The 7,276-nt window shown below is 31.9% G+C and overlaps 1 protein-coding gene across 2 annotated transcripts in view; it reads right to left on the bottom strand.

Moving 5' to 3' along the window:
• The window catches only part of LOC125043452, a 74,000-nt gene extending 68,407 nt beyond the window's left edge, over nucleotides 1–5,593 (bottom strand). The window contains exon 1 of one of the 2 annotated variants that reach the window (XM_047639520.1): nucleotides 5,485–5,593. The gene's annotated coding sequence lies outside the window, so the exon portion shown is untranslated. The remainder of the gene's footprint in view (nucleotides 1–5,484) is intronic. The other variant, XM_047639521.1, reaches the window with a different exon arrangement.
• Nucleotides 5,594–7,276: the final 1,683 nt, after the last annotated feature.

Consider the following 7,276-nt stretch of genomic DNA (forward strand, 5'->3'; position numbering starts at 1 on the left):
TTTCTTCTTCTTCCTCTTCTTGTTCTTCTTGTTCTTTTTCTTCTTCTTCCTCTTCTTGTTCTTCTTGTTCTCCTTTTTTTTTCTTCTTCTTCTTGTTTTTGTTTTTCCTTTTCTTCTCTTTTTTTTCTGACGTTTAAGTCAAAGATCTGCGAGATACAGTGGGCTCTTAAGAATATTGCAATAATTCTTTTTGCTAGCATTCTGACTATTATTAAATTAATTCTGGCGCATATTTCTCCCTGTATGCACCATATCATACTAAATTCTCATAGCACAAAGTAGAAAAAATATATACAAAAGGGATAAAAACCGAGAATAAGGCATTGCAGACCCACAGCTATTCTGATATTCAATTTCTGTGTCTTTGTCTCTCACGGTCTTATCGATAATCTTCGCTCCTATCTTTTTTTGCTGACCTGTTTCTTTATCTTCCATTTTGCAATTCTTTTATTCATTTATATCCATCGCCATCGCCTATCGACCTCCTTCTTTCTTCAACAGATCGGATCCTAGCAATATTTTTTTCAACACGATTCACGCTCTTACATGGAATAAACCCAACGTCACTCTGCATAAACTATGAGAAAAAACACAGAAGATAAACGTCTTATTTTATTTTATTGCGACTGGCTTTTAAGCTAAACTGGAAAAAATGTCAGATATATTTTTTTTTCTCAGCCTTGCAATGATGTTGACGGTAGATATTGAATTATGAATAATGTAGAACAAATTCGGAAACCGACATCGTTTTTTGTTCATTTCTCGTGGATCAAAAATATTGAACATTGAACATAAACAACGGATCTAAAAAAGAATCTTCAAGTATATCGCTCAATGTCTGAAAGGTATACAGACACGTACCTTACTGTTTTTTTTCTCACCTGTTTAAATCTACTCTGAATTTCTCGTCATATATTCCTGAGAATATGATAGTAATATATGATTCATTTTCAGATGAAGGAAAAGAATCTTGGTCCTGCAGCCTCATTTTCATGCACCAAGACCCAAAAACGAATATTTTTTTTTTCATCTTTTATCATTGGTAATTGCATTTTGCTGTTCTTCACCATTGCAATAATACGTATTGTTATTGTCCACTAAACTGAATTCATTGTGCGTTATCATTTCTATTGAAATATCCCATCAGCATGAATTATCTACAAATCGCTAAATGTTTAATGATAATATTAATGATGAAAATACATCACGGGAGCTTGTTGTCTGAAATTCAATTGAGTGTGTGTGTGTGTGTGTGTGTGTGTGTGTGTATGTGTGCGTCTACATCCATACATACACACACACACATGCACAGAACCACACACACACACACACAGAACTACACACACACACACACACACACAGAACTACACACACACACACACACACACACACACATATATATATGTGTGTGTGTGTGTGTGTGTGTGTGTGTATGTATCAGGCCATATACCAATTTCTATATATCAACCTACCTTCCTATCAATCAATCAATCTCTCTACCTACCTATCTACTTATCAATATATTTCTGCCTGTCTATATTTTAATACACACGGAAGCACACAAACATACAGAAAGAATATATTAACACACACACACACACACACACACACACACACACACACACACACACACACACAACACACACACCCAACACACACACACAGGTAGATAAGTGTCGGTCTTTTTCCTAACTAAGAATACATGAAAATAACGGGATGATTTATCTTCGTGGAAAGCGAACAAGCCAAGGAAATAATTAATTGGAACTAAGTCTTTCTCCAAATGCCACATAAATTCTCTGCCCCAAGATCTGTTATAAAATGCGGAATAACGAAGTGAATCCTAATGAAATACTGAATTTAAACTCCTGTAAGTTCATGTAACACGCATATTGATGATAAGTTTCAGGATAATATTAATAATGATAATGATGGTGGTGTTGGTAATGTTAATGATGATGATAATGATAATGATGATGATGATAATGATAATGATAATGATGATGTTGATGATGATGATGATGATGATGATGATGATGATGATGATGATAATGATAATGATAATAATGATGATAATGATGATGATGATAATGACAATGATAATGATAATGATAATGATGGTGATGATGATAATGATAATGATAATGATAATGATAATGATAATGATGATGATGATGATGATGATGATCATAATGATAATGATAATGATAATGATAATGATAATGAAAATGATAATGATAATGATAATGATAATGATAATGATAATGATAATGATGATGATGATGATGTGATAATGATAATGATGATAACAACGACAAAACAACAACAGTAACACTAATAACAATAATGATAACAATCATAATGATAATACTAACAACGTGAATGAAAACAATATATAAATTATAGTTCTAATGATAACAATTATACTAATAATGAAAACATTCATAAAAGTCATGGGGATCGTAATATCAATAGTAGTAATGATAGTAGTAATTGCAACAGTAATAATGGTAATTATTACTGTTGCAATACTTATGTTAGTACTAACAGTAAAAAAAATAATCATCCTGATAATAAGAATAATAACAATATTAATAATCATGATATATATCAGAATGATTTAAATTATGATAATAGTACCAGTAATTACAGTAAAGATCACAAAAATATAACAAAATCAACAATGATAATAATGAAACGATAATAAAGATGATAAAACGATGATAGTAATAATGATAAAATAACAGGAGCATTAACTATAATAATAACAGTTGTGACAATGATGATGATAACAACAATAATAATACTAATACTAATACGATCAATAATAGTAATAACAATGCTAATGATAACAATGATGATAATGTTAAACACAATAACAAAAATTAGTAAGAGTAACAGTAATGATGATGATAATCATAATGATAATAGCAGTGATGATAAAGATGATGAAAATAAAATAACAATGATAATGATGATGTTGATAATAATAATTATTAGCAAAAATGATAAGGATATTAGGAAAAATAAAGTGGTAAAATTTATTGACAATAGTAATAATGATAATGATAGTGATAATAATAATGATAATAATAATATAAATAATAGCAATAATGATAGTGGTAATGCTAAGGACAATAATAATAGTAATGATGATGATAATATTAATAACAACAACAATAATAATAATTATAACAAAACAACAACATTAATAATAACAATATTAATTAAACCTGTGATAATGAAGATGAAATGAAAAGGATAATACTAATGATAATAATGATTGTGATAGTAAGAATAGAAAGAAGGAGAAGAAGAAGAGGAAAATCAGTAATAATAATTATGAAGGTAATGATAATGATAGTACGAATAGGAATAATGACACTGATACTGGTAATCGTGATGATAAGGATGATAATAACAATAATGACAAAAATGATGATGATGATGGTAATAATCCATAAATAATAATATTAAGTAGTAATAATAAAAGCAATGGTAAAAAACAATAGTAATAATGATAACAAAATTATAATGATAATAGCAATAATGATAGCAATAACAATAATGATAGTAAAAATAAAATTTATGATAAGGATAACGATAATAACGAAAATAACAATAATAATGAAAATAATAATATTAATAATAATAATAATGATAATTATAAGGATGATGATACTACTACTACTAACAATAATAGTGATTATAATAACAATAATAATAATAATAAGGATAATAATAAAAACAACACCAACAATAATGATAATGATAATAATAATGATAATGATAATAATAATGATAATGATAATAACTAAAGTAATAATGATGATAATAACGATAGTAACAACAATGATAACAATATTAATAATGATGATTATGATAATAATGATAATAAAACCATAACATTATAACACTAATAATGAAATGATAAAAACTTCCATCAAGATGCCATTCGGAATAATAAGTAATAAAGGAAAGGCAATTAACTTACAACTTACAAAACAATCTAAACGAGAGAAAACTACCATGCTATATACTTATACATTTTCTAACACTGGCGAATTCTCTTAAGTTAATTATTATGTGAAATTGTCTTCCGTTCATGTGCTGTCAATCGCCATTGCAGACGGATATTGATAAACTGTTCTCAAAACCAAAATGAAATGCACTTTAATTCACCTGCACCCGCATGAACTTTCCGAGAAAGTGTAGAATTTATTATTTGAGATTAAAGTCAGTCTGTACGAGAAATTAACGGCTACAGATCTATAAATGACATATGTTAGATATTGAAATACACACACACACACACACACACACATACACACACACACACACACACACACACACACACACACACACTCACACATATGGATATTTAAATAGGATTTTTATATTCCTGTTATTAAAACAATTGCAAGTTGTTAGCATGCAATAAACCTTGAGAAACACTTAAGTTTTTAATGCACGGTATAATTCCTTCGCAACCTAGCCAGCTTATACACAATTCTTGGAGAAGATATTACGCATGGTTACCGTAATTAGAACCTGGCTGTCGCATTGTTCTTATGAAAGTATAACTGTTCTTTATATTAACTATGCAGGACTCTTGTTTTCTGAAATTAAAACAAAGTCTCTCTTTATTGTTTATGACGCGGAAAAAAACATGCTTCCCAATATCTATATTTTGAAAATTTGCCTGTCGCACATTCTTTAAACATTTCACCCATTAGAAATATATATATATATATATATATATATACACACACACACATATACATATATATATATATATATATATATATATATATAATATACATTTATATATATATTATATCATTTTTTATATATATATATAAATATATATACACACATACATATACATACACATACATACATATACATGCACACACACACACACACACACACACACACACACACACACACACACACATATATATATATATATATATATATATATATATATATAAATATATATGGGTATATGTATCATACATGTATCATATATATTTGTATATCTACACATATGTATACATACATATACATACATATATATGCACACACACACACACACACACACACACACACACACACACACACACACACACACATATATATAGATAGATAGATATTTATATATAGCATATATATGTATATATATTACACACACACATATATAGATAGATAGATAGGTAGATAGATATATCACACACATATATTTACACTCATATAACCATATACATACCAGTCTCCATCTTTTATATGGATCTGCTGAGTATTTTTTCTCATGATTTACATGTTCATCTTTAGCAAAGCGCTCTTGAAGTACCTACATATTAATTACATTTTTTTGTACAGTTCTCTGTTCAAAACCAATATCAATCTTCAAAATGTATATTTTTATATCATTCATACTCTTTTTTTTTTACATGGTTGCTGATAAAAAGTATTAGTCATTACGTGTGGATAAGTTTCTCCCTAAAATTTTCACTCGGCAGTCGCACCCGTTTGAGCGAAGGTGCGTGACGCCGGCGGAGCACAGCGTACCGTCAACACTCAATCACTTTCCAAGGCGCACTGATGGCTGGCCTGGGTTGGGTCGCCGCCCCCTCCACTGCCTCTCGCTCGCGCCACTGTTGCCAATACGCGGAATACTGCCACCGCTTGTTCCCTCGAGTGACCAGACCAGCACACATTTTCCAATTGCCTTTATAAAAACCAAATCAGCTGGCTACATTTCTTTGAGAATGCAGTGTCGAAATTTGCAGATGGATCAGTGTTTATGATACCCTTTTCTCTGATTTCTTCCTTCCGATTTCTGGTCAGGTGAGACGGCGGTGGTGGTAACGCACCCTTGCGCAGCTCACAGGGAGTCTGCCGTCATCGCCCGGTGTGTTCATGCCATCCCAAACGCTGAGGAGCCTCCATCGGGAGCGGGTGTAGCGGGTCTGCGTCAGGGGGAGGCCCGGGCAGTGCGAGAAGTGCATTCGGAAGTGTTGCGCAAGACACGGCAGCAGATTTTCTATTTTGGCATTTGAATAAGGAAACAATAGGTTCTATTCTGTACTGTAACGATAAAGACCGGGATTATAGCATTATATCCAAAGTGCTGGAAAAATAGTTTCTAAGGCTTATGTTATGGTTCCCGGGCTAGGTGCTAAACAAAAGTTATAAAACCGCGAGCGAGGCAGCCCAAGGCAAAATCTGTGCAAATTCCCTTGTTGGTAGAGACTAATCAAGTGGTTTACGGTAACAGGCTTCCGCTGTTGTCAGGTTTTCAATAGAGATTTAGCTGTTGCCTGCCTCGGTAGTGGTGAGGAAAATGTTAAAACTTTGAACTCATTTAAGGAGAGGTGCTGAGCGATTAGATTTATGATTATGGCGACGGACCTTGTTAGTATTATTCCCTCATGTTCGTGTTACGGCGAGCAACTCTGTCGCCTTTGCTTCATTTTATATTTATAGTGGAAAGAAAAGAAAGAGAAGAAAAGAAAAGTAAAAAGGTGAGAAATAGCAGCACTATTGTTCTAACCTTTGTCCCTGTAATTAGTCATCTTTTTGGCAATGATATCGCTCATTACCCTTGAATTAAATATGATTCCAGCAAGTCCTCAAGATACTTTCATGTGTCATGTGACTGTCATTAACGCTTTTTTCTTACTCAGAAGTCATACATTTTACGAAAGCACGACCTTGGCGATAGATTCACTTAAGAAGGATGGAAGGAAGGAAGGAAGTATGAAAGCAGGAGAAAGACGGAAAGAAGGAAAGGAAGAATGAGAGGGATATAAAGAAAGACAGAACGAATGAAAGAAAGAAAGAGATATAGAGAAAGAAAATCAGAAAGAAACAATAAAGAGAGATAAATAAACAAACAAATGAATAAATAAACAAAAGAGAGGAAGAAAGAAAGAAAAACATACACAGCGAAACGCAGTGTATGCTAACAATAACATTCATTAAAGACCTCATCAGCTGTTGCTTTGAGCCATAGGCCAGGCAGCAGCGTCCTGGGGGTACTTAGGCCGTTGTAAATGAATACGTTAGTGCAGTAAGGGAAACGAGAGAGGCAGAAGCTTGCTTTGAATGAATTAGATCGATCGGGCGGTGAACCTCACACTGAGCTCTCTCTAATTATTATATACGTACATGCATTATCTAATTACGTATGAACATACAGGCATACATACATACATACATATATACAAACATATATACATACTCACACACACACACACACACACACACACAC

This window comes from Penaeus chinensis, chromosome 34 (assembly GCF_019202785.1).
Source record: "Penaeus chinensis breed Huanghai No. 1 chromosome 34, ASM1920278v2, whole genome shotgun sequence".
Lineage (NCBI taxonomy): Eukaryota > Metazoa > Arthropoda > Malacostraca > Decapoda > Penaeidae > Penaeus > Penaeus chinensis.